General features: G+C 37.0%; 1 protein-coding gene across 2 annotated transcripts in view; it reads right to left on the bottom strand.

The window, feature by feature from the left end:
• LOC135081512 (protein trachealess) overlaps positions 1-27,101 on the bottom strand; it is a 199,362-nt gene that overhangs the window by 52,417 nt on the left and 119,844 nt on the right. The gene's annotated exons all lie outside the window — the stretch shown is intronic.

Raw genomic sequence — 27,101 nt, 5'->3', positions numbered from 1 at the left:
TTTACCGAATAAAATTCTTATAAGAATCTGCTTTGAAAGCAAAAGTGTTGATATAATTTGTTTCAATGCTGCCCTCATTCAAGCATGAAATTCGAATGGAGGAAAAAGTGGATTATCTCAGACATTTACATTTATAACTTAGACAAGAAAAAACATAAGCTTCACAAGAAGAACACTATTAACGTCCTGTTAATATAAGTATAAATTGAATTATCATCATTCATCTCGAGCGACTTCATTCTTAAAGTTAGTTAAAGCTCGTAAAGACTATCAGCCAGCATCCATTTTACAAGATTATAAAAAGATAAGCTTGTGTACAAGTCCTGAAAAAATTAATAAAACTGCTTTCTCCATGATTAGTAAGAAAGAAAAATGCATCCAAAGTGTTTTTACACTCTCTTTTCGATTCACGTCCGAGAGAGTGTAAAAACACTAAAAAGTTATTGAAAAAAGCTTCCTTATCCCTAAAATTTAAGAAACCTCTATTCCTGAAATTAGTAAGAGACATGCGTCCAAAGCATTCCTGTTCAAATCCACGTCCGTAGTATCGAAAAGCGATCGAGCTGCGATCGATGGGGTTCAAGTTCGCGCGTTAGTATGCGGCCCTGCGTGCGGGCCTGGCAGGTAATGGCGGACCGACCAGCTGACTTTTGTTTTGGAACTGTAGACTCTAATATACGAATAGGAGTACCCATCTTTAACGGTTCATCTAAATTATAATGCAAACAAACTCTGCATTTTAACCCTCTAAAACTAAATCCTACTAGTATTATAAATGCGAAAGTTTGTATGTCTGGATGTTTGTTACTCTTTCACGCAAAAACTACTGAACGAATTTTGATGAAACTTTGCAGTATTATTGTTTATAACCCAGAATAACACATAGGCTATAATTTATGACGATATGTGACAAACTGAATTTCACGCGGGTGAAGCCTCGGGCAAAAGCTAGTTTTTAATAAACTGTAATGTAAAATCTCGTCCTTTATCGATCGAGCTGCGATCGATGGGGTTCAAGTTCGCGCGTTAGTATGCGGCCCTGCGTGCGGGCCTGGCAGGTAGGTAATGGCGGACCGACCAGCTGACTTTTGTTTTGGAAACTGTAGACATCAAACTCTAGTACCTAGTATGAAAAAAACTTTACAGTCTCTTTATTATTACTTTTTTAACTATAAAAGTCCATAAAGTTTAAATTATCTCTACATTTTTCGTATTAGAATACGACACTAATTCAATTCAGTTAACAAACTGACATCACAGTTAAATCGCTAATACAAAATCTATATATGGGTCAGTCATTTTGACGATACCCGACATATGTTTATATGATATGTCATTGACGATACCTAGAAATTATTTCAGTAGAATGCGCCACCATAGCCACAATGACCAAAATACATGTTAAGGACATGCATGTGTCAAAGACAAAATACACGTTGGTAATCGATTAATTTAGCAATCGATGGTGGGTTCAAGTTCGTGCTTTAGTATGCGGCCCTGCATGCGGGTCTGATAATAGTGGACCAGCTGACTTTTGGAAACTTTAGACCCTAATACGAATAGGAGTATCTTTAAAGCTTCATCTAAATCATAATGCAAACAAACTCTAAATTTTTACCCACAAAACTAGATTGTAATAGTCTGTAATGTAAAATCACGTCATTATCGATCGAACTGCAATCGATGGGGTTCAAATTCGCCCGTTAGTATGCGACCCTGCGTACGGGCCTGTAATAGAGGATCGAACCAGCTGACTTTTGTTTTGGAAACTGTAGTCATCAGATTTTAACCTTGCATTTTAACCCTGTTGTGTTCTGACAGTTGATAAGATAGCCAGTTCCTCAGTTGCAAATCACATTTTATTTGCAATACCAATCAACAAATTAGTCCCTATGGACTATTGGTCCCTATGGAGTTATTGGCAATAAATGTGACGTCACAGGACTAAATGTGCGGGCCTGGGTAACGGCGTGGCCAGCTGACTACCCGTATCAGCCTGTTTTCAAGATAAAGCACCAATTCAACTCTACACAAACCACATCTATTGTCACCCTATCACCAACGCCATAACAACCATAACAAATAATAGATAGCCAATGATCGCATTAGCTAAACTGGCGATGTCCAGTTAGGCCGCACCGGAAGCCGCCGCCACTTCCGGCCGCCATTGCTAATACTGCACGGATCCGGTTGTTATGGCCGACCCGTTTGACGATAGGCTTTGAGCCTTTGTTTAGTGAGGACTTTGAACTGAAATTGAAATGAATACGTCATGTTTGAAGTGCATGTGATTGAGTTTTGTGGCTTCTAACAAAAACCATAATGATTTTTTCAAGTTATTTAAAATTTAGAAAACCATAATGATTAGGTATGTAAATAGACATACAAATTCAGCTACTACACTACGTTGCAGAGTTCTATTTTCAGTTTATAAGACAAGTTTTAGAATTGCTTATTATTATTATAAAATCTATAAATCCCAAAGCAGTTGCAAAGTAAGCAAATTCATCCTACCTAAGTATATCATTCGTGAAGTCAGAAAATGTACAAAGCTCTTTATTTCATAAAGACAAATGTTATCTTGGATTTACTTATAACATCAGCTCGATTTACTTATTAATAAAGCTCAATTAACCACTTTATTTCTCGAATCTAAAATATTTAAAGAATGTACGATTTCATGGGCTGAAATCATAAAATAGAGCTATTTTGTCAATTTGTTCGACACAAATAACTGTCTTTCTTGCATGCTTAAGTTGCCCTCCGCAAACCCTTAAAAAAAACAAATTCTACCAAAGCCTAAGACTGAAAATAGAATTAGACGCGCTTGTCTTTTTGCGCACTTGTTTTATCACTTTATTTCTTTCTTTCCCACTTTTTGCGGTCCAATTTTGGACTCTACAACGTCAGTTTAAGTTTTAATTTAGTTTTTGGAAAAGTATTTGTTATTTTTGTGGAGTATTACGGTAAAGAGCATCCAAAGCTCTCTGGTTATAATCAATAAAGAGATCGGTTTGGTGGACACGGTCACGCGGTGGCGTTTTGACGCGCGGACGCGAAGGTACGCGGGGCGGTCGCTTAGTGATAAGAGGAAGCGGTAGCGAGTCATCAATCGCTGTTGTTAACTCTATAAACGGCAGTGGGAATATATTTCCCACCATTTTTTATCTTTATTCCCGTGTCATACAGTCCCAAAACAATGAAAAATTTGGTTAAATATTTAAAGTGGCTGTAATCAGAATACCATGCCCACAATAAATTAAAAAAATGGGTGTTAATTTTTTTGTGAAACTTTGCCTTGCCAATAATTATAGGACCTATGTCCTATAATTATTGGCAAGGCAAAGTTTTAGTGTTTTGCCTATGCTAAACAAAGTGTTAGTGTTTTGCCTATGCAAAACACTAAGATTAATCAATCGCTCTTAATGAAGTGGCTGTGATCAGAAACAGTAGTGTTTTTTTGTTCTTGGAGGTTTTTACCTGACTCTATCATAGTTAAAATCTGTGTTTCTATAATGTAATTTAATGAACACAATTAGAAAGATTGATCTTATTTATTGAATGACGGTCCATTATTGTACCTAGTTAAATTCAAACTTGAATTAGCCGTTCTTAATCTTAATCTGTAACAGGAGGTATGGCGACAGATTGTGAAACTTGCCACTAAACCGGGTGAGACCACCACGACAAGACTGTCAAGAGTGTAGTGATGAAGAAGAATCTTAATTTTGGACCTACCAACTTACTTTTTTATGGATGTTTTATATGGATTGTCTAAAATAAAATAAGATTGATTAATTGTTATCTAATTCCGCTACAAATCGCTCTGCCCATCACCATGCCCATTCACCAACACAAGTAACCAGAAAACTGCCTTCTATTGGATAATTCGTGATTTTCAATTTTTTTCTCGTGCCCATAGCGACAGGTGCTTGAACCTGTCTCCACGATCATGACATTGACAGCCATCTCTACAAAATGGGGTCGAAGAACTCTACATTGACTAATCGATACAGTTATTTCTAATCGAGTCGAGAAAACTATCGATTGTAGAGCTGGTCTTTATGTAAAAAGTTCTTGTTAACTATGTCTGAGTTGGAGATGGGAATCGTGTGTGTCCAATAAATGAAGATAAATTGAACTCAGTTAGGTAGTAAGTTCAGTTAAAAGAAAATCTTTGTGTTCATAGGTAAATGAAAGATGCATTTAAATCTGCGAAACAGCACATAGGTACCTACTTAACTAGGTTACCTAACTCAACAAAAAGTACACGGGTACAATTTAAATTGAATTTATCACAGAGTTTGAATCTTGGTTTCAGTTTGAACCTAGTTTTGAGCTTTATTTTAGAAAATGATTTTCAGACGTGTTTCTTGAGTTACATAGTTCAAATCTTAAGAAGGTACTTACACAGGAATAGGTTTTATGTCTCCACAAAGAAGATCTTGGCCTGCATCTGATGAAAACTGATGATCAGGCCGAAGGTGGCAGCGAGCTTTATCCGGAATCCTCAAATATAAAGTAACTGGCTAGCTAACTTCTAACTGCCAAAACACATGCTTTTAAGATTGTTGTTATGGGGCAACAGATTTAGGTAAGATGGTGGTAGCTAATCAAGTGGACTTAGAACAATAAGGCTTGTTCACCAACTACACCGAACAGAAACTTTTCCCCGCGGAGAAACAAAAGCTCTGAGTTTCAGTTGAGTATTTATGATAATGTTTTGGCACTAATTAAAAAGTATTTCTAATACCACAAATAAGTGATATTTTTTATAATAATAGTGTTTATTAATGTTTGTTTAATAATAGGATAAGACAGAATAGTACAAATTATCTAGACACTAGCTCCAGCCGCCCCAAGACGTCAGCACACTAATCGTCGCCCCGCGACAGCGTTCGATGGTGAATTTTAATCAGCATCGACCGCCCCACATTCGTACGTGCGATGACCTGACCTGACCCTTTGTAGCGAGACTGTAGCCGAGGTCAAACCGAGCTGTTTTCGAAACAATGAAAAATTAGAATTTTGGGATTGGAAACAAAAACTTCCAGTTCTGTGGTAAAAAAAACTTCATTAATACTTGCCTAAATAGTATTTCTTTAGTACCCTGCCCGTTTATAGGGAAACTCTACCCAGCCGCGATCCAACCGAACTTTTTCGAAACAATGACATATTGTCTTAAAAATAACTTCATTGAAATGGAAACAACAGCAATTCCATTGTACTTGTTTATTAAAATGACTTCATTAATAAATTGTTAAAAGTACAGGGCAGGTATTTCTTCAACGCCAGTAATGTTACTACGAACGAAATCATGGTAGGGCAAGCTATATTGGACGAGCTTTCATCATCATCATCATTTTAGCCACAGGACGTCCACTGCTGAACATAGGCTTCCCCCAATGACTTCCACATCGCATGGTTGGTCCACCCACAAGGTGGACCGACGACCTGATAAAGGTAGCAGGAAGGCGCTGGATGCAGGCCGCTACCAACCGTGCGATGTGGACGAGCTTTATCGCCCTGAGGTTTATTTACTTACTATTAAAAATACACACTGGACACACTGTTGTTATTTTGGCGAAATATTTTTGATTTGAAGTACAATGACTAGTGCTTTTATTTCAAAGTATAATTTAACCAGCACTTTAAATTATACGTATCTGGCTCTTAAATTTGGCTTCATGCACGGTCTCTAGCTCATCAATCTATCCATATTTTTGCTATAAAATCACACTTATTACTACCACAAAAGATGCCACAATGGTAAGCAAGATATTCCCTCGTCCTTAGCTCTAAAATACTTAGAGATTTTCCTGCTAAACAAGCAGCCATGGCGTATAAACATAAATTCGCTGTTACATTCACTTAAGTACAAATAAACATGTCCAACAACACACGAGGGTTATCTTTACCCCGGAATTAGGGAAGCATACACGCATTAAGATGGCAACCCAGATACTTCGATATGAATTAAGATATTCTAATTCTAATTGCCCCGCAGCGAGATGTGTTGCCAGTTGACGGCGCACAGTAGTTTGATTTTTAAAATAGGTGGACATACGATCGAAAGTCATAATTTCACCGAAACAAAAATTGTTTTGGATAGCATTTTGAATGCTGATCAACATTTGTCATTATGCATTTTTCGATAAAACGAGCCTTTCATGCTTAAAAAAAATATGACAAGAAAATTTGTATGGAGAAAAATCTTTTTTATTTTTTTTCTGGCTACTGTTGCAAACTGTAGCGGTCAAACCTTATGTAGTCGTAAGTACCTATGGTGCCTAACATTACTACATAAATACTTTTTGCGGGCACGCGCGGCCAAGCGAGTAATGGACATGCAAAATTTTAAATATTTTTATTTATTCATTATTGATTTTAATGCACTTAAAGTAATTATTAATAGATAAATATACTAAGTCTAACTTACTACAGCCCCCTATTACCTCATTTCACGCTAAAACCTTTCAAACTAGAACCTAAGTTTGTAGGTACTAGGTAGTCTAAGTTGTTTTTATTGTCATTATAATATTCACTACTGGTCTACTGGTTATCGTGTAAGATAGATTAGGTAGATATCAACCCTTTACCTAGGTATATACCTACTTCTTGGCACTTATAATACCGACATACATGATTAAAAAAGTCTTCAAGCAAGAACCCTTGACTTCAATGCTTATGAAAGATTTTTTAACTTTCTAGAGTAGTCCTGAATAGATCCTTAAATTATTTTGACTGTCATAATCGATTACAGTAGGTAATGGGTTCAGTAAGGGTTTCAAACCATATAGTAAACAATACATTTTTATGGCTCTCCATTCAGTTAGTCAAATAATTCCATCATAAATGGAAATATCCGTAACCCTTTTCTACACATTATTCATCATCCATCATCATTTCAACCATAGAACGTCCACTGCTGAACATAGGCCTCCCCCAATGATTTCCACAATGGCCGCTTGGTGGTGCCCTGCATCCAGCGCCTTCCTGCTACCTTTATGAGGTCGTCGGTCCACCTTGTGTGGTGGACGTTCTACGCTGCGCTTTCCGGTACGTGGCCTCCACTCCAGAACCTTGCTGCCCCATCGGCCATTAGTTCTGCGTACTATGTGCCCTGCCCATTGTCACTTTAGCTTGATAATCCGTTGGGCTATGTCAACGACTTTGGTTCGTTTACGGATCTCCTCCTCATTAATTCTGATTCGATCTTGTAAAGAAACACCGAGCATAGCCCTCTCCATAGCACGTTGTGCAATTTTGAGCTTATCTATAAGGCCTATATTGAGAGGCCACGTTTCCGAGCCGTATTGCCACACATTATTGCAGATCCATTATGTACACCTCTCCTATAGTTTTATATGCCAGCTAACGTACACAAAAACTGCTGTTACATGGTGCAGATAATGTGATAACATTTTGGTGTACTGCAAACCTGCCTATTGGATTCTTTCGGAAAAAGTAAGTATGTGAGTGACTTTGATTATTTTAAACACTCTGATCAAAATAAATGAATAGGCTAAAATATCTTTTTCGATTGTTTTTCGAACGAAGATAATAATTGAAGACATGAATGGAAGAAGGTGATAAATGTCGGATTTCAGATTTTTCTCATGATTGGGTAAAGGTATGCTTTATGTTTGAGGCTACTTATAAAGGTGTTATGTACGTTATCTTTTTAGACGAAGGGAAAGAAACTTACACCTCTTTAAAGGAGCCAAAAAAAAAAGAATATTTTTGCGAAAGTACGTATAAGACTATTCAACAGAAGAACTGGAAATTACAGTTCCGCTACCTACTGTAATCGATTATGACAGTCAAAATGATTTAAGGATCTATTCAGGACTACTCTAGAAAGTTAAAAAATCTTTCATAAGCATTGAAGTCAAGGGTTCTTGCTTGAAGACTTTTTTAATCATGTATGTCGGTATTATAAGTGCCAAGAAGTAGGTATATACCTAGGTAAAGGGTTGATATCTACCTAATCTATCTTACACGATAACCAGTAGACCAGTAGTGAATATTATAATGACAATAAAAACAACTTAGACTACCTAGTACCTACAAACTTAGGTTCTAGTTTGAAAGGTTTTAGCATGAAATGAGGTAATAGGGGGCTGTAGTAAGTTAGACTTAGTATATTTATCTATTAATAATTACTTTAAGTGCATTAAAATCAATAATGAATAAATAAAAATATTTAAAATTTTGCATGTCCATTACTCGCTTGGCCGCGCGTGCCCGCAAAAAGTATTTATGTAGTAATGTTAGGCACCATAGGTACTTACGACTACATAAGGTTTGACCGCTACAGTTTGCAACAGTAGCCAGAAAAAAAATAAAAAAGATTTTTCTCCATACAAATTTTCTTGTCATATTTTTTTTAAGCATGAAAGGCTCGTTTTATCGAAAAATGCATAATGACAAATGTTGATCAGCATTCAAAATGCTATCCAAAACAATTTTTGTTTCGGTGAAATTATGACTTTCGATCGTATGTCCACCTATTTTTAAATTCAAACTACTGTGCGGCGCCTTTGTTTTGTGGATGGAAGTAGATTGATGGACGCTATGAGAGACATGTTGACATAGGATTCTGGAACAATTTCCTAAAATGATTGTATTTTTAGTGCCTGAAAACTGACTAATGTCTGATTCACTTGCATTACTCAGGTATTTAATAAGTTTAAAACATTTTAAGTTAGAAGAAGAGTTTAAAGCTCATTAGAGAATCTTAAAAAAATACTATCGTCCACCACAAGCGATCAAGTGAAGGTTAGGCCAATTGTTTTTTCGTCATGTTTTCAGGAAAAGATCTACATATGTATCAAAGCTCTATTACGGTGTAGTTTAATAACTGAGTCAAAATCGTTGTATAAAACTTTATAGGCGTCTGATAATGCACGATAGAAGAGGAAGAAAAAGAATTTTGTAAAAACAAATAGAGTCACCAACTTGGTGAACCTTTTGCAGGTCTATCCGAGCACAAAAACAACCCTTGCCAAGGAAATGTATTAAACATAGATAAAATCTGAGCGAAACATTAAACTTTGCATATGGGCCCAATTATGGCTAAATTTGTATAATTCCGAGATATGCGAGTAAATAAATTAATAAAACAACCCTAAAGCGAGGGTAAGATTTAAACGGCCGATATGATCTCTTAACCCTTCCTGTGAAGTTTGCCCCGTTTGTTGGGACTTTGTAAACAATAACAAGTGATTCGAAATGGGACGACCTTTTTATATTGCAATAGCCAGAGGAGTTTTTAAAAGGTAAGTTTACCTATACAAGATTATAGGACCATTTTTAATCTTGGAGCCTAGTAAATCTGTTTAAACCTGTACCACAAACAATTCATATGATTTATCTCCGAAAACATACTAAGCTAACGTTTGGTTTATTATTTAGTTGTGGGATAAACTTCTTATTTTGTAACTTTATATAAATCTCTCAATGATATGACCAATATACTGGTAATAACATAATACTGTGACACTTTGTCGCAGTATTAAAACGTGACATTATTCTGTGACACAAACTATTTAGCATCATTCCGAAACTTCCAAACACGACTACGAATCTCAATGCAATCCCTATTCTGTATGCATCCTGAGATCTCATAAACAGTGTCGCTATAAACACGATATTAAAACGATATAGCGACTAAAAATAATGCCGAAATCCGGATATGAGTTTCGTACTCATTGGGATTCGGGGCACGAGCGACCCCTGCGTAGACTATGGCGTACGCAGGGTTAAGACGAAGATGTATTGGGAATTTTCGCGGTGGATATTGGGGTAGATATTGTGTAAACTGGCTAGGAAACCTTTGTGGAATTTTGTCGTATATTTTTCTGTAAAAATAATAGAGTTACATCTACTCTTAATGCTGCTCATTATAAATTCATAAATGTACCTAGTGTGGTTCATTTTGTACAAATTAAACTTTATTTTGATGAATTTCATTAATATTCACCAAATAGATGGTCGCAGTAAATAAATAAATTTTAGTTTATTAATCGCCAAGTTTAAAAACTAGGTACCTAACTTGGATTTAATCATGAACACAACAGAAGGTAAATTAGATTTAATCCGAAACGTTGGGTTACATTAATGAGTAAATGGTAAAAACATATGATTGTCGAGAATATGTTTTTCCTTTAATGTGAAGATGAATAATTGCTTTTTAAACGTACACAAGTACTTTTCAAAAGTACCCCAGAATTTAATTTCTTTGAATCTAACCCTGCGCAACAATAACAAAGGCGATTCTTTAACTTAGCTGGTAACAAAGTCCCTTCATTTCCCTAATTCGGACAAATTGCGGGTACTTACAGTTTTAAAAAGCGCGATCACATTAACACCGCCCCTCGCTTTTCGACGTCCGAGTACATTTTTCTCGGTTCGCTGACTTGTGTTGGGGTGGCCACGAAAAATATTGCCAAAGGACACTGGACAATTTAATAATTTAATTTATAAGTAAAAATATGCTCTGTGATAATAATTATTATGTAGGTGATTTCATCATCATCATCATCATCATTTCTGCCATTCCTATGGACGTCCACTGCTGAACATAGGCCTCCTCCCCCAATGCTTTCCACGTTGATCGAATCTGCCTGCGTCCAGCGCTTCCCTGCTACCTTTACGATGTCGTCGGTCCACCTTGATGTAGGTGATTTAATTACCTTTAAAGATTCATTTGGTTTTGGAATAGCGTAACATAATTTACACGGCATTAATTTATTGAACTAGCTTTGGCCTAACATTTGGCAACTTTTTTATATCGGGAATTGAAATGATTATTATTGAGACAATGTCAATCCTATGATTACATCAGGTATTGGATTTAAAGAGACACGTAATCATCCATAGTGCATTTTAAATCACTGTCCACGGTACCATTTTAAAGGAATGAATCTTGGCCACCCTAGTTTCGGTGCATTTTTCTTTTTTCTCGGCAGTAATAGGGGTTGAAGGTAAGTGAATTTTTTCGTTCGCTTCGAAACCTAATAACGTGCAGTAATTTTTCAATTGGCCGTATTAGAGTAGGAGAATTCCAAGACGCACCTTGTGGATGGTGTCATGCAGTATGAACTTTTACAATAAAAGGTTACCTAAAATATTTTCAAAATCACAAAAAAAAAATGTCTAATGGGAAATACGATACTCGTACGTTTCCATTTTCATTGGAAAATTCTTTCACCAAAAAATACTAAGCATGACGAATTATAAAAGTAAAGGCTGACTTTTTAGTTTTATTTTTTAACTGTCTTCCAACGTTAATTTGGAAATTAGACCAATGCTGAAGGCTTTGGTAATAAATTTATTTTCATAGTACGCATTTATTACTAAAAAAGTTTTGTTATTATAAAAGGTTTAGGTAATATCTGAAAAAAGAAATCTTTTAGATTGGGTTCATGTTGCATGGTGCCTTTCCTCCGACAGCGATTAGCATACAATTTTCCCATTGTGCAAATTCGTTTTTTTAAGTGTCTGCCGACTTTTAACCTTGTGGCAAAAGTTTACGAAAATGTCCACCATAGAAGTATTTAAAGGTTAGTGGTTTTAAAAAAACCACAGGGAACTTAATATTTTCTTTTGATAATAATTAACTTCTTGCACTCTTTTTTTTAAATAAATAATGCGACAGCAATATTCAAATTAAGAGTATAGTTTTTGTTTTTTTTTTATTATTTTCTTTCGATTTCGTTAACTTCTTGCATTCTTTTCTTTCTTTTTTTCAATATTTCCGACAACAATAATCGACTTTTTTATTATTACAAATTATTTTTCGTACTCTTTTTTACTGATAGAGTAAGTTTGCGTGTAACGTTTGCAGTCACGAGTGCAATAGCGGAGTGCATGTCAGTGACGTGCTGACAGGCGGCAAAATTCGCGACCCACAATTGCACACTTCAATAATTTTACATTATAGACCTACTATGACTTAGAAGGGACTACCTATTTAGTACAACTCTCTTAACTTGATTTGGATTTAGTAAAACCTAACTTGATCAACAACGTTTTCCTTTCGAAGGCAGAGAAAATTTGTTTTATGAATGTTACATTTTGTTGGATTACTTTCTCGCGTGACGTTCGCGCATTACGTTATTATAAGTATAGTAGATTTGATTAGTTTCATCCGAGTCTAATCATTTAATCAATTAATTCAAGAACTCTACTGTAAGTCGATTAACTACCTTAGATTTAGAGACAAGCTAACCTAAGCTGCTACTTAAAGGGTCCAGTCAAAATATTTATAGCTCTACATTTGCCACCCCTAATTTCGTAACAAGGGCAATCTTGTGGGTGACTCGAAAATGAAATAAAAAATAACTTAAAAAGCGTCTCAAAACATGACTTCTGCATTATGGGACGCAAAATATTTTTACTATTAGAAATGTTATTTGAAAACAACATAATATGGAAAAAAGTTAAGTGCAGTAAACCTTAACGAAAAAGCTATGTAAGTCTAGTTTACCTACAATTTTATTACCTAATACAATTATCTTGATCGTAATTTGTATGATTGTATGTCTTATAGGAACGGCATTATACTTGTAGTCTAATGAGTAGTTAATCAAATTGAATGCCAGAGCATAGAGATCTAAAATGAAAACTAAAATAAAAGGAAAACCAAAATGATCAGAACAGTTAATAAAATTACTTTTGATAAACATTAAACTGAACATAGATTAAGAGGCAATTTAAATAACGATTTATTAATTAAATTAGAATTTGCATCTTGCCTGGCACATCACGTCCTACTAATTTACTATTTGAGCAGTAGAATATCTACGTGACATTCGGCCGAATACTGAAACGCCATTTAAATATTTGACGGCTTCTCAAATAGTTAAGCAGCTCCTAAACTTACATTTCGCATACTCAAAACAATATCTGAGCAGTTCTCAATTTTTAAGCACCTCTCAAATTAAGTTGCACTCAAAACGCCACTTAAATGAATTTTCGCATACTGAAACGCCATTCAACGCTAAGCATTACTCAAACAACTGTCAAATCGTCTTAAGCAGCTGTTAAATTTGAGAGTGCTTGCGCGGTATCTTAAATCCTATTCTTATACCTAAATCGACCTAAATAGTGGTAAATAATGTGTGTCATCGTTATCATTTCTTTCGAGCCTCGAGGAAATACCTAGATCTGATCGCAGGAACGCAATAAGGCTGAACGCTATTGAAAAATATTATTATAATGACATGCAATTCCGAGCGAGGTTCCGCGTCTCTAAAGAAACGGTGTTGTTTCTGGATTCATAATTTGGAAGCTCTTTGAAACCCCTCACCAAACGCCATACAACCAGTGGACCAAATACTTATTATAACCCTACTGTTCTACGCAACGGGAAGTTATGAACGTGTACCTACTAGGTGATATCTTCCACATCTAACAACCAACTGTGCGTCGTATAGTGCACGAAGTAACAACCAAAATAGCTGCTATGAAACCGCAATACATAAACATGCCTATTTCTGAGGAATAAGGGGACATCGCATAAGTAGCAGCATTTCCAAGAGTTGTTGATTTGTCAATTTGATGCTCTGTCAACAATGATAAATGTCAATTGTGTTTACGTTTCGGTCCACATTTCAACAATAAAAAGTATCACCATTAAAATTATTTTTTTAATTAAATAAAAATGCAAGCATTAATTTTTTTATATGACAAAACGAGATTTATATATAATAGAAACTAAAAATAAACTGTTCTATGTTAAGTTGATTGAGTATATTTCCATAAAGGACAATACATAACCAAACGATGCTGCGTGTAATGGATAAAAGACGTAAAGTTATCATTTGTGTAAATGAAAACATACTTTTTTTGGTAAATGTTGCCATTATGTAAACATTTGAGAGCTGCTTAGCTGATCACGGCTTCAAATCCGTTGAGTAGCGTTTGAGAATACCATTTAAAATTGAAGGATACTTAAATTTAGGAGCCCGTCAGCTGAGTGACAGATTTGAGTAGTGTTTCAGTATTCGGCCGATTGCGCATGTAATATCGTTTTGATTAAAATCGAAACCAGCATTAAAATGCTATTAAGTACATAAGTTAGATGTAATCGGATTTATAAAAATCCAGACAGCGTAGCGTCATTTAGACTCAAAGGAAACATTGTTTGCCAGGGTTAAAGTGGTTCGGTTCCCGGTTTGATCAATGTTAATGTAATAAAAAACTTTACTTATTAGCCCCAAGCTTCTTGGCATGGACATGACTATGAAAAATCATGAAAATTACATGCCACCAAAAACATTCTCATGTAAAAATGTTGCCAAGACGAACTAACCGTATACATACAATAGCTCACAATGTGAAAAAGTTCAGGGCTCTCGTTCCTACCGCTGTAACTCCTGTGTACCCAGGATCTACAGCTTAACTGCCAATAAAAACCCAACCAGTGAAGGTCAAGTTTGTCCCGGGGGAAAGTTAAACTCATAGGACCCGCAACGAAATTAATCCGGAGAACATAGGAGGAGTTCGAAGTGAATAAGATATTATTCTAAGTACACGCCCAGACTCTACACCTTGGTCAAAATAGATGGGATGGCTTCCATGCCAGAGTTACCATCTACCCCTGTAAGCCCATGTAATCTTTTCTATCTTAATTTAACATAATTTGTTTACATAAAGGAACTGGCTGGCACATTATGTGGCTCTAAATCACGGCTTTTCGCTTGATAAGTGGCCCTTACCAATACTACAAAACCGAACAGAACTACGTAATTTTTATGGTTATTTGTTTGGAATAGTCGAATTTTCCAAGTGAAAAATCACGTTCGACATTCATAAAACGATTTTCTATTGATGTTTTGTCCATTTGCATGCTTGTTAATTACCATTCAACTACATGCTCAGCTTACACTCCTGTATTAATTTCTTTGTATTCACGCTGTGGAACTAAGTAGGTACCGACGACAGCACATCAAGCTAGACCCGGTGTCTCTTATGTCGTTGTAATAGATGCTATTTTGGAGTAAAAGTGTGTAGTCTGATGAGCTGTTAACTGTACAATGAATGAACGGGCAAGTCAAGGCAGACGGTAGCTGTGCAAGTTCCTAGACTCTTGAACGCCTTCTATTTTGATACTACGACCTAATCTGTTTGACCCTTGATAAAAGTTTTTAATTTAAAGTCTTACAACAACATCTTAAGTTTTTAAACACATTCTGTAAAATTTTCAATTTTTTACATAAAATATAAATGGTTTGGTACTTAAATAAATGTTTATGATTTTTTCTGATATTTTTTATTCTTGAACTATGATACTTTTTTGGCAAATAATTCAACTGAATTTTATAAAACGACTTATTCATTGACTCTACCTTCATCCAAGACTCTACCTCAACTAAATTTATTTTGAAGTTAGCCGTTTCCTTACTTTGAAAACTTTTACTGTAATTCAAGCCTATAATCTAATTTAACAGAATCCTCTCTCTGTGTAAAATGTATATCCCTGAAAATCTCTGGCTCTATTCCTGAAACTTGGATGTATGCAAACATTTATCAATCAAGTATCAAAACTATTTAATCTCTCGAGACTTCATCTCGAAGCACAAAAGTCACGTCAAGGCGCGGTCGCCACAGCACGTACACCAATCATCTCAGTCGCGTCCGTGACCATACATCTGTCCCTCTCCATCCCACGTCAAACCCGCATCTTCTGTCTCGCTCCGTCATCGAATCCGTCGGGAAATTTGAATAGTATGAAGCCATCGAATTAGGTGCTTTGACATTTCTTTATAAGGCGTTGATGGATTTCGTTTGTTGCCCTTTTGCGTCCCGTGTGAGGAAGGAAGCTCGTTTGATGTTGGTTATTGGTTATTTTCAGTATCTTACTAACTTGTGGAAAATCTTCTAATATTTTTCAGCCTTTTTCCTTCGTGTACAAAGAATTCTGTAAAAAATATGTAGCTCTAAAATCTAATCAGAGCTTTATTTGTAATAGGATTTGATAGCGGATATAGGTATAACCGATTAATTACATAAAAAACTATAGACGACTCATTGAGATAAGTACTCGTATAATTTTTTGTTGAAAAACTCAATAACCCAAAACTGCTCGAGACGATCAAAGAAAACTAAGGGGCCTAATGCACCCCCACAATGCGACTGACGGCTCGCGACACCCCATCACGCACGACTTGACGCAGTGCGTTGCGATCGCGAAAGATTCCCCGATTGTCAACTTTCTTAAAAAAGAAATATACAACGACGATCTGTGACAGAAAAACAAGTGTAGAATGTCACGGGAGAGTAAGCAGCTGGATTAAACGCGGGCGTAATCGATTGAAATGCGATGGTTTAACTTTGTTTGGGATTAAGACATCATTTGAGTTAAAATGCATCAATTTGACTCTACATTTTCCAATTAGAGGACATATTATTTGGGAACTTGTCAATTATATCAAACTGCTACAGACTCTACCCTTCTTCCAAAACCGTTTTTTAATAAGAATATGATTTGAATCTAGTATTAATCTAGTACTAGGTTTGGAAGTACATAATTTAATACAGTTCTAAAGCATTTTGTAATAAGACGGTACGTTTTACCATTTGGGCGTAATACATTTTTACATACTTTTCTGCTTTTCCAACTCGCACCCAAATGCACAAAAGCCTATCTTTGAAAGTTAACCTTCTACTGCCGACTCACAAGTCAAAGAGGCCACGTCCACCGATTTTTCTGGTCAAATGAACCAAGAGCGAGCCTGCCGCGGCCATCACCGATCTATCAGCGCCGTTCGCGCGTGGAATTCCAAATTCGAAATCACCAATCACTGCCCTCCGTTTCAAATGGTCTTAAAGTGTCAACTGAGTATCTTGAAATTCGAACGAGTGTCTTTTGTTTTACAGATTCAAATTGCCCTTTCTATCATGCCTCAACTGAGCATTGATGCAACGAATTTTAAACGCTATTCTCGTATGTGTAAAGTTAAATTTAACTGGTGCGTGACATAATCTGTCATCAACTGTTTATTGCAATTGTTTTAAGAATATAAACTATTTCCTGTTAAAATGTCTCTTTCGCCCATTGTTGGTTTCTCTTTGTAGAATTGGCGATGATGTCATGATTTGAGAGTTTCAAAGGAATTGTAAATAAATTTAATGTTTTAAATTAAACTTTACAACTGTCTGGCTTGCATGTAGGTACATGCGCGAATAGTCTTCGCGGAAACTTGAGGAGCTTTACGTGAGAGAGTCTTGAGACTGACAAAATTATGAAAACTTAATACATAGATTAACCTATTAGTACATATAAATGGATATAAAAGTTTTAATAAATAATGTTTGACTGAAAGGTAGAAATAAAAACATAACCCTCCTTCTGATGCAGTCGGGCAAAAAAACACCCCCGTATAGTGTACTTATGAAGTTACCACATAAAACAAAACAAATTTCTAACCCATACCGAGTGTCAAATTGGTCCCAAGATTAGATTACAAAAAAAATACACAAAACATCAAGGATTCTCGCGACGCAGCATAAAACCATAAATTCTCATAACAACCCTTCATTGCAGGTGGGTAAAAATAATTTATTCAAATAAATCTCGCGAAAATTTCACTACAGTGGGGTCTAGGAGGCCCCCGGGCGTCGTTTTGCAATTCTTTTAACTGCACCGAGGAAATTTTTGTCGCAGTTTTAATGAAAATGCTAATTTAAATTCTCGAAGACGTTTCCGGAGTGCTTGATAATTTACTTGAATTTGAATTTTATTTCTTTTATAGGTACACAGGAATAAGTGTGACAAACTGAGTTGATCACATTTTATCATAAACTTTGTTATTATTGTTAACAACATGAATACCTATAAATATCTTTAGGGAAGTAGCTAAACGATATTATGCCCTTATTAACAGAATTGATAAAAATAATAATATATATTGATATCTGCCTACGCTACGATTGTAAATAAATTTTAATAAGTTTCGTTGAAATAATTTTACTTATCATTACTTCCCAAAAGCTTTGCCCGAATCTGAAAAAACTTCATAATTTACTAATGCAAAACATCATTAAGGCTTTGAACTTCAAAATCTCTAAGGAAGTGTCCTCGACTCGACAGTCGTAAATAAAAACGTGCAGATAAAAATTGCATTATCGCGTTTATTTTAATTTCGCCGAGCATTAATCATCTCGAGTCGCCATTTATAACGCCGGGCACTTTTTAATTTGCCCCCGCGTTTAAGGGTTGACTTATACTAAATGGTGTTATTATGTTAATAAAATATCTTTAATGGGAGCGTGTAGTTCGTTGTTTTAATCTGTCGCCCATTACCGGGTAACTGCGTACTTATTGTTACTAAGTAACAATGGCCTGAAGAGGTACAAAAGTTTAATAAGTACCTACTGTTAGCATCTTTATAATAATAATATTATATTAAGTTTACTTCTAATCATAGTACAATGTGTATTATGTTATTATACGAGTAATAAGTTAAAATGTCAAAATATTTAACATTTTTTTTTATACATAACGAGGCAGGTATCCACAACACGACCACAATCGCACCTGATGTTAAGATTTGACTGTAGTCTAAGCTTGTAGCCTTTTAGAGTATTGCTTATATTAGAAAACTCAGCTTCTAAATAACTTTTCACAGGATTTTTACATTAGGCTACAGCTAAAATTAAACGAATCTCATAAGTTACTTAAAAAGAACATAGGATGTCTGAGTTTTTTTTTAAGATAAACAAATATAGATTTCCATTCGAATTTATTTCAGAAATCATTATTTTGAGACCAGACAAGACAGCACATTCATAATTCAATATTTCGGGAATCCGACAAGTATAACCTCTTATCAAATCTCGAAAATGGCCATAAGATTCAATAAAAATCGCTTAAAGCTACCGTTCTCATGGGCCAAAGCCATAACCCGTAGAGTTATGGGAGGTTATCAATATGGATGTGGTGGTTTTTGTGTCAGTTATGAATAGACAAAGCTAGTCATCTCGCCACCGTCATAATATAATGTCATAATGGCGTCAAGTATATGGAAAGAATTGTGTGGACATAACTCGATAGACACAGGAATTTTCATAAAATTTTTAAATCCTCTTTTTAGGAGAATCTGACTTTTGAAGAACTAGTTGTATCCAAAACAATGCTTTTAAAATTCATATAAAATCATATAATAACGGCAGAGGGTTTATTACTCTTTTAATAATTATGGAAACCGATACAAGTTTCAGCCCATGGGCAATGCACGATTTTTTATTCTAGACGTGTGCCGCACTGCGAGTTAATGGTAATTAGAGATGAAACGGATATCCGGCAACTATCCGGTAGGCCGGATATCCGGCCTAAATTTACTATCCGGCCGGATACCGGATAGTAACTCACTATCCGGCCGGATACCGGATATTAAAAAACTACGACAATTTCCTGTTAATAAAATTAAATACATTAATCTTTGAGGTAAACATCAATAAAATGGCTTATAATAATGACGGCTTTTATTTAAAGTCCAAAAAGTTACAAAAAGCCTTTAAAAAAATATTTCTTTTTCGGGGCTATTCACTCTAATGACGAATACATAAATAGTAAATATCTGTTAAGTCGAAATATTGCCAAATAAAACTCACACACACTCAACACGGAATTTAAAGCTGATTTTTTTATACAATTAGATTAAATATCAAACTATATGTTGCAATTAAAACTGTTTGCATTTATGTTATGGTATAATGGAGAAAAAAAATAAAAACAAAAATCACTAAAATAATTTTTCATAATTAACTGAATGCGTTTATGAAGCATTTAATACGCTTATTACGTGTAGTTTTAAGAGCTCTATGAAGTATTACAACATTTCTGAATTAAATGTTATTAGTTAACGAGTGAGAATATTTTTGCATAATTTTGAAGTAAAAAAATAGGTAACTTTGAATTTTTACACCGCGAAAACTACGTGGAATTTTCAAACTGGAGTTTTACCATTATGTTTGTACAACTGAGCTCTATACGGTTCATCAAATAAATGAGAATGTCCGATTATACAGTCTCATAACATACTGTGTGATGGTCTGATGTCATGATGCAGTTCAGTCAGATTACGCAGCAAGTAAACTAATTTAATTTTCGCTATTCAATCACACACTCGCGATGGCGACCGAAATCGCCCGAATTAATCTGCCCCCTAGACAAGAGGCAAAATCTGACATTCTATTCGGACTGATTCGATTTTCGAAAAGTGTGACTAGTCTAGTCTACTAATAGACCCACTGATCGCGTTAAGCACCTGTGCGGCGCTAAACTCGTCACGACATGCAACGAGACAATGGGCCAACTATCCGGCCGCCGGATATCCGGCTATCCGGCCTAGCAGCTGGCCGGATATCCGGTATCCGGTATCCGGCCAAACAACTATCCGTTTCATCTCTAATGGTAATATCCTCATTCATGATCATCATTTCAGTCAGTTGGTGATTCTTAGATTGGCTGGTTAGAGGAGGCCAGCATCCAACGCTAAGCCGGTACGAGACTTCCTTTCTAGAAACTTGTCTTCCAAGGAATATCCTCTTATTTCTTTCGCCAGTGTAGCCTCGTCAACAATCGTAGGCGCCCCGTGTCAACGCGTTGCGCGGGCGCAGTTTACGACGCCGTAAATCTGCGCGCGTTATGATCGCTCGATAGCCTCCAAACGCAGGTGTTTACCTGAGGGTGGCTTCCAATGAATGACTCGTTTGGAAGTAGGAAAGATTTTTTTGTAATGTTAAGTTGAACTAGAAAGTTTAATAGAATCGAAGAGAGCTTGAGAGTGTACCAAAATAATGCTTGGTGTGGCGTGTAAATAGCCACACCAGGCGGGATCTTAATCGGAAGTCCAAATTACGTTTCCCAAATGATTTTGCCTGCAGAGGAGAAATAGTTGGTCCCACTAACCTCTGAGCCAATCTCGGGTCCCCTTCCGTCAGCTCGACCACTGCTAGGCACCGGGACACTCCGGGATGAAGATGGATCGGCTTCACTTCCCCTGCAGGGGGTTCGGGTCACGAGCAATTTGGGCTTTGACTGCGTGGGTGGTTTGATGCGAATGCGTTGTGCGTTATAATGCGATTTGCGGGAGATAAAAGTGCGGTTTTTTCACTCGCGAGACTGCGAAGATGTGTTGCGTTTAAGTTCTTACGGTGAAGTGTGTCAAAGCTTGACGTTCAGAAACGCCAAGAATGACCACAGAGATGTGGAAACCAAACAGTTTTCTACCTGCAGACAAAACTATTTGGGAATTAAAAATAAACTAAAGTTAAGCGTACATCTGCGTAACCATACTCCCCGCCTTGGAAGTTCGCAGAAACTTTCAAAAAACTCACTAATGTGAACTTAATACGTTGCAATCCTTGCAATGCAACGGTGTAAATTCAAAGAAAAAATAAATAAATCAAAAGAACCCAGACCTCGAGTCTAATAACTTAACAATAAACAATTAAACGCGTTAAAATAAAATATATTATTGCGTAGGTACTGGGTACAACTTCACGACAGGACGTTTAAAGTTACCATATTTGGTCCTAACCATCGCTACGCGAGTGACACCATCTGTACCAGGGTACACCTCAGAAATGTTAAATGTTAATTAAATGCGCTAGCCTTATGTTCAGGTAAATCCGTAGATTCAGTAGGAGAAAAAGATGCGAGAGGCCACTCCGATGGTAGTGATTGCATCCATGTGGGTCCTTTCCACCATAAATCGTTATTAACGAGGTGAGAAGGCAATAAGCCTCTAGAGAGACAGTCACTCGGATTCTCTTCTCCTCTGACATGATGAAAATTATCTGGAGATATATTCTCCTGTATTTGCGCGACTCTATTGCTCACGAACACCGACCATCGATGCGGTGACGAGCGTATCCACGACAATGCGATCGTAGAATCAGAAAATGCGTATATATTTGCGATAGGAATGCGTTTGCGGTAAGTATCAGCCACAAGTTTTACTAACTTGGACATTAAAAGCGCTGCGCACAATTCTAGGCGCGCGAGCGTTTGAATCTTTGTAGGCGAGACCTTGGATTTGGCACATAATAATCTGACCGTTATATTTTCCTGATCTATCGTCTGCAAGTAAACAACACAACCGTAACCATTCATACTTGCGTCGCAGAAGGCAACGATATTCACAACAGAACTATCAGAAACCCCAATATGACGTGGAATTTTCACAGTGGAAACCAAGGGTAGCTCTTGGATTAATGCAGAAAAACGTTGTACTATTGTTTCGGACGGTGTATCGTCCCAGCCTGCGTTACTAAGCCAAAGCTCTTTAATAAGTAACTTGGCGTATAATATAACCGGAGCTATCAAACCGAGCACATCGAACAGGCGGGCCACAACCGAAAGAATATTCCGTTTTGTGCATTTCTCAATCATCTGAGATGCCTTAAAATGGAAGGAATCATTTACTGGATCCCATGAAAGACCAAGGATCTTAGAAGAGACATTGTTTCCTTCTGAAAAGTTTATAGGACTCCGGTGTGACTCAGGGAGATTCTCCAATAAAGTACGAGAGTTACTACACCATTTGACCAAGTCAAATGCACCGGACTTGAATAGCGAGATCAATTCTTGCGCCAAACAAGCGGCAGTCTTCTCATCAGGAACAGAATGAACGAGATCGTCCATGTAAAACTTAGTCTCAGCAATACTAGCTGCGACAGGATATTCTGCGCTCAAGTCAGACGCTAGCTGTCGCACAGTGCGCATAGCTAGGAACGGACTTGATTTAAGCCCAAATGGGACGCGGTTGAATTGAAATGTGCGGATAGGCTCATTGCCATGAAAGCGATACAATATCTTTGAATATTTGCGATGGTCATCAATAACACCAATCTGCAAATACATTTGTTTAATATCAGCCGTAATGGCTATTGGAAAAAGTCTAAAATCAAGTAATAGAAGAAACAGATCGGCCTGTAAATTAGGACCGACGTGAAGAACGTCATTCAAGGACACACCAGTGTGTGTCTTCGCGCTCGCATCTAGTACTATGCGCGGCATGGGTTTGTCAGGTCGCACGACGGCGTGGTGTGGAATATAGTATCCCTCATCAGCGTTATCCGAAGTAACCTCAGACAGGTAATCGTTATCAATATAATCTTGGATCACCTTATTATATTGCTCTTGCAACGAAGGATCCTGTTTAAACTTCCTTTCCAGGGCCATAAATCGTCGCTGGGCGGGAGTGCGAGAATTGCCTAAGTTACTAGGATCTTTGGAGAAAGGCAATATCTACCTGTGTCATCTCGCGAGACAGACGATGCGAATAAATTCTCGCAGATCGTGTCTTCCTGGCTCAAATAACCTTTGGCCGGTAACTCTTCTAATTGCCAAAACTTATGTACCATTTCATCTAGCGCCAATGCTGAGAATGAAGTTGCCATATTATTAACACCTTGACTACCTCCCATGAGCACGTAACCAAAAGCAGTAGATAAAGCTGGCGGAGCTTGTGAGCCAGAATCTACTCGATTTCCCAGATAAATATACGGAAATAGTTGCGCTCCTAGAACTAGGTCTATATTACCAGGCACATTCCAGGTAAGATCTGCTAACGGCAAATCATTCAAATACTCCATGTTACAATTCTCAATAAAGTGCGAAGGCAGTTGATCAGTTATAGAATCTACCACTAATGCCTGTATTCGGTATTTATTGTTCAAATCAATGCGCGACTGAATCTCCATGTCCACGTATCCACGTATCGGCCTAGATGATAAACCAACACCCTTTACGTATGAATTCGTGAGTGGAATGACAACTAAATTCAGAGATTTGCAACACTCGACTGTAATTAAATTATTCTGAGAGCCATTATCTATCAAACATCGGATAATGCGTTTATAATTGCTAGCATTAGGCTGCATGGCATATACTTGCGCGGTTGACAGTAAGATTGTAGAAGTAGGCTTTAAATTAGCGCTAAAAGACAGCGAAGAACCGCCTTGCGGTGGCTTCTCATTCGAAGCTGCGCTCCCCGCAGTATGGGTAAACTGCACGGGTTCGCGACTCACTGCGCTCAATTCCGGGTTCGAGCCCATTGCGGCGGAATGAACCGGTGCGGACGTGCTCATGTGCACAGCATGCGTATGCGTATTTTTGCGAACATCCTCATTCCTAATCTCGAAATGCAAAAGTGTATTATGCTTCCTGCCGCACTGCTTACAAACTGACGTAGATTTGCAATTAGTTAAAGTATGCAACGCGCTAAGACAGTTAACACAACTATTTTTGGATTTAATAAAATCAAACTTCGCTTGCGGAGAACTTAAACCTTTGAATTGATTGCAGTTGTAAATTCTATGGTTGCCCTCGTTACAATATAAACAAGAGCTGTTACTCTTATTTGCGTTTGACATAAAAGATTTATATAAAGTCTCAGCTGGTTTGTTCGAGCCGCGTGTGTTCGACTGCGAATTCGAACTATTGAAATTATTAGAAAGCGTCATAATCTTAGTTTGATCTTGCATGAACTTTATAAAATCATCTGAGGTGGGCAACTCCTTATCCCTTACTGAAAATTCAAAGGCGTGAGCTGTTTGCCCATCAACCTTGCGTAGGGCACAATGGAGCAATATAAAATCAGTCAAATCCTCTATACCCAACTGTTTTAGAGCTGCGACCGAAGAGGCATAACGTTGTATGAAATTATCCAAACTTCCCGCAGATGTTGTGCAAGTTTTGGAATCCAAGATGTTGCTTAAGTAATGGATGCCTAATCGACGCTTGTCCTGATATTTCTTTTCCAGACTGTCCCAAAGTACGCGATAGGTATCACCAGTCGGAATTATGCCTGCTGTAATTTTCAGGGCATTATGCGTAAGTTTCCCTACCAGATACTGCACACGCTGCGAGTCGGTCAGCTGGGGATTATTATGTATATTAGCCTTGAAGGATTCATAGAAAACCGGCCATTTTTCCATGCTACCATCAAATGATGGAATGTCAATCGGTGGTAATTTGATATGCATATGCGTTTCAACCGGCCTCGATGGCGCGGCTGAAGAGGCACTCATCTTGTTCCTCATTCGTTTGATGCGAGTGTATAAATCCTCAAAAGCTATCATTGGGCTATAGTCAGGCACAGCCGATGCGTTTTCTAACAAACTAAATTCGTTAATACTGTCCATAATAGCCTCAAATTTGGAATGTAATGCGTCAATAGATTCCGACTCGATCATGAAGTGTTCGTTTGACCGAGTATCTACAAATGATGTCACTTTTAAAGAAAGCTCGTAAATGCTATTAACTTTTTGAAATATAGCGTCTTTTTTTGCGTGAAGAATCTTCAATTTACGTTGAAAATCCTCCATTTTGCGTATTTATGAAATTATAAAAGTGCGTAACAAAAAAAATAAAAATATTAAAATTATTTACGAATATGCGAAATTGCGAATATGCGAAATTGCGAACGTTCGGTCCAAAATTGTACCCAGAATAACCTCAGGTTCCTTAACCGTACCTATTGAAATTATAATGCGTAACAATAATGCAATGATCCCGAAAATTATTTGCGATAAAATAACATTTTATAAATCGTAATTTGAAAATTTTCCAAAAATGTCAGACAGATGTCAAAATTTGGAATTTTCTAAAAGTTCACCAAATTATGTGAATTTCATGAAAATTATGCTGCGAAAATTGCTGATGCAATATCCAAGCTGAAGGACCACAAAACTATGGTGTGGCGTGTAAATAGCCACACCAGGCGGGATCTTAATCGGAAGTCCAAATTACGTTTCCCAAATGATTTTGCCTGCAGAGGAGAAATAGTTGGTCCCACTAACCTCTGAGCCAATCTCGGGTCCCCTTCCGTCAGCTCGACCACTGCTAGGCACCGGGACACTCCGGGATGAAGATGGATCGGCTTCACTTCCCCTGCAGGGGGTTCGGGTCACGAGCAATTTGGGCTTTGACTGCGTGGGTGGTTTGATGCGAATGCGTTGTGCGTTATAATGCGATTTGCGGGAGATAAAAGTGCGGTTTTTTCACTCGCGAGACTGCGAAGATGTGTTGCGTTTAAGTTCTTACGGTGAAGTGTGTCAAAGCTTGACGTTCAGAAACGCCAAGAATGACCACAGAGATGTGGAAACCAAACAGTTTTCTACCTGCAGACAAAACTATTTGGGAATTAAAAATAAACTAAAGTTAAGCGTACATCTGCGTAACCAATGCTAAAGACAGAAAAGCAAATCTACTCATATTCTACTCACGTTATAATGCATTTTTATTTATTTTTTATCGGTTAAAATATTTAAACGCCGCGCCGCCACCTTTAGGGCATTTCTACAGCACGGTGTTATTTTTCTCAATTCGGTGCTAAAATTTATATTTAGCTTTTTAAGTAGTTTCGATACAAAAAAATATAGTTTACTCCATTCTGAATGTAAAAATAGCATTGTCACTAAATATTGTGAAGTGGTTTATGAGAATAGTTAAGCACCGAATTGAGAGAGCACCGAATTGTGAAAATGAATCACGGAATTGAGAAATGAATCTCCAAATTTAAAAATCGCTCCGTGAACATAGAATTGATGACATTATGTAGAAATACATAATGTATTTCAATAATCAAAATAATAAATACCTAAAACTTTTGATATCTGACTGCTGGTTAGGGCATGAAATTCGGATATCCGGATATCCATATTATTCGGATATTCGCCACATTTATTATTCGAATAGCATCTATGTAATTATTCGGTCTTTTCGAACAATACGAATACGCCTTTCCTATTAAAAAAATGTAAAAATATCTGACCGCAAACTTATTAATAAAATTTAAAACTATTAAAACTGCAGCCAAGAAGTTAGCGGTAAGGTTAGATTATGGACAAGTGAGCGCAATTGCAGATATCCCTTCAAGTGCCAACCAATATTCGCGAAAAAGGTTAAAGTGCCAGGCATATGGTTTCCAATGGTGCTAGTGTTATGGTGTAGTTATCTCCTGTGGTACTGAGATTTTTTGTTTGTAGTAAATCAGCAGGAGTCCAGTGACTCAGTTGCCCTCAGTGGGCATCCGGTTTCTCAACTGTCCTAAAATCTACTAAGGATACTCCTGCCTGAC

This window comes from Ostrinia nubilalis, chromosome 20 (assembly GCF_963855985.1).
Source record: "Ostrinia nubilalis chromosome 20, ilOstNubi1.1, whole genome shotgun sequence".
Lineage (NCBI taxonomy): Eukaryota > Metazoa > Arthropoda > Insecta > Lepidoptera > Crambidae > Ostrinia > Ostrinia nubilalis.
The sequence above is the reverse complement of the archived record's forward strand: the minus strand, read 5'-3'. Positions and strand labels throughout refer to the sequence as shown.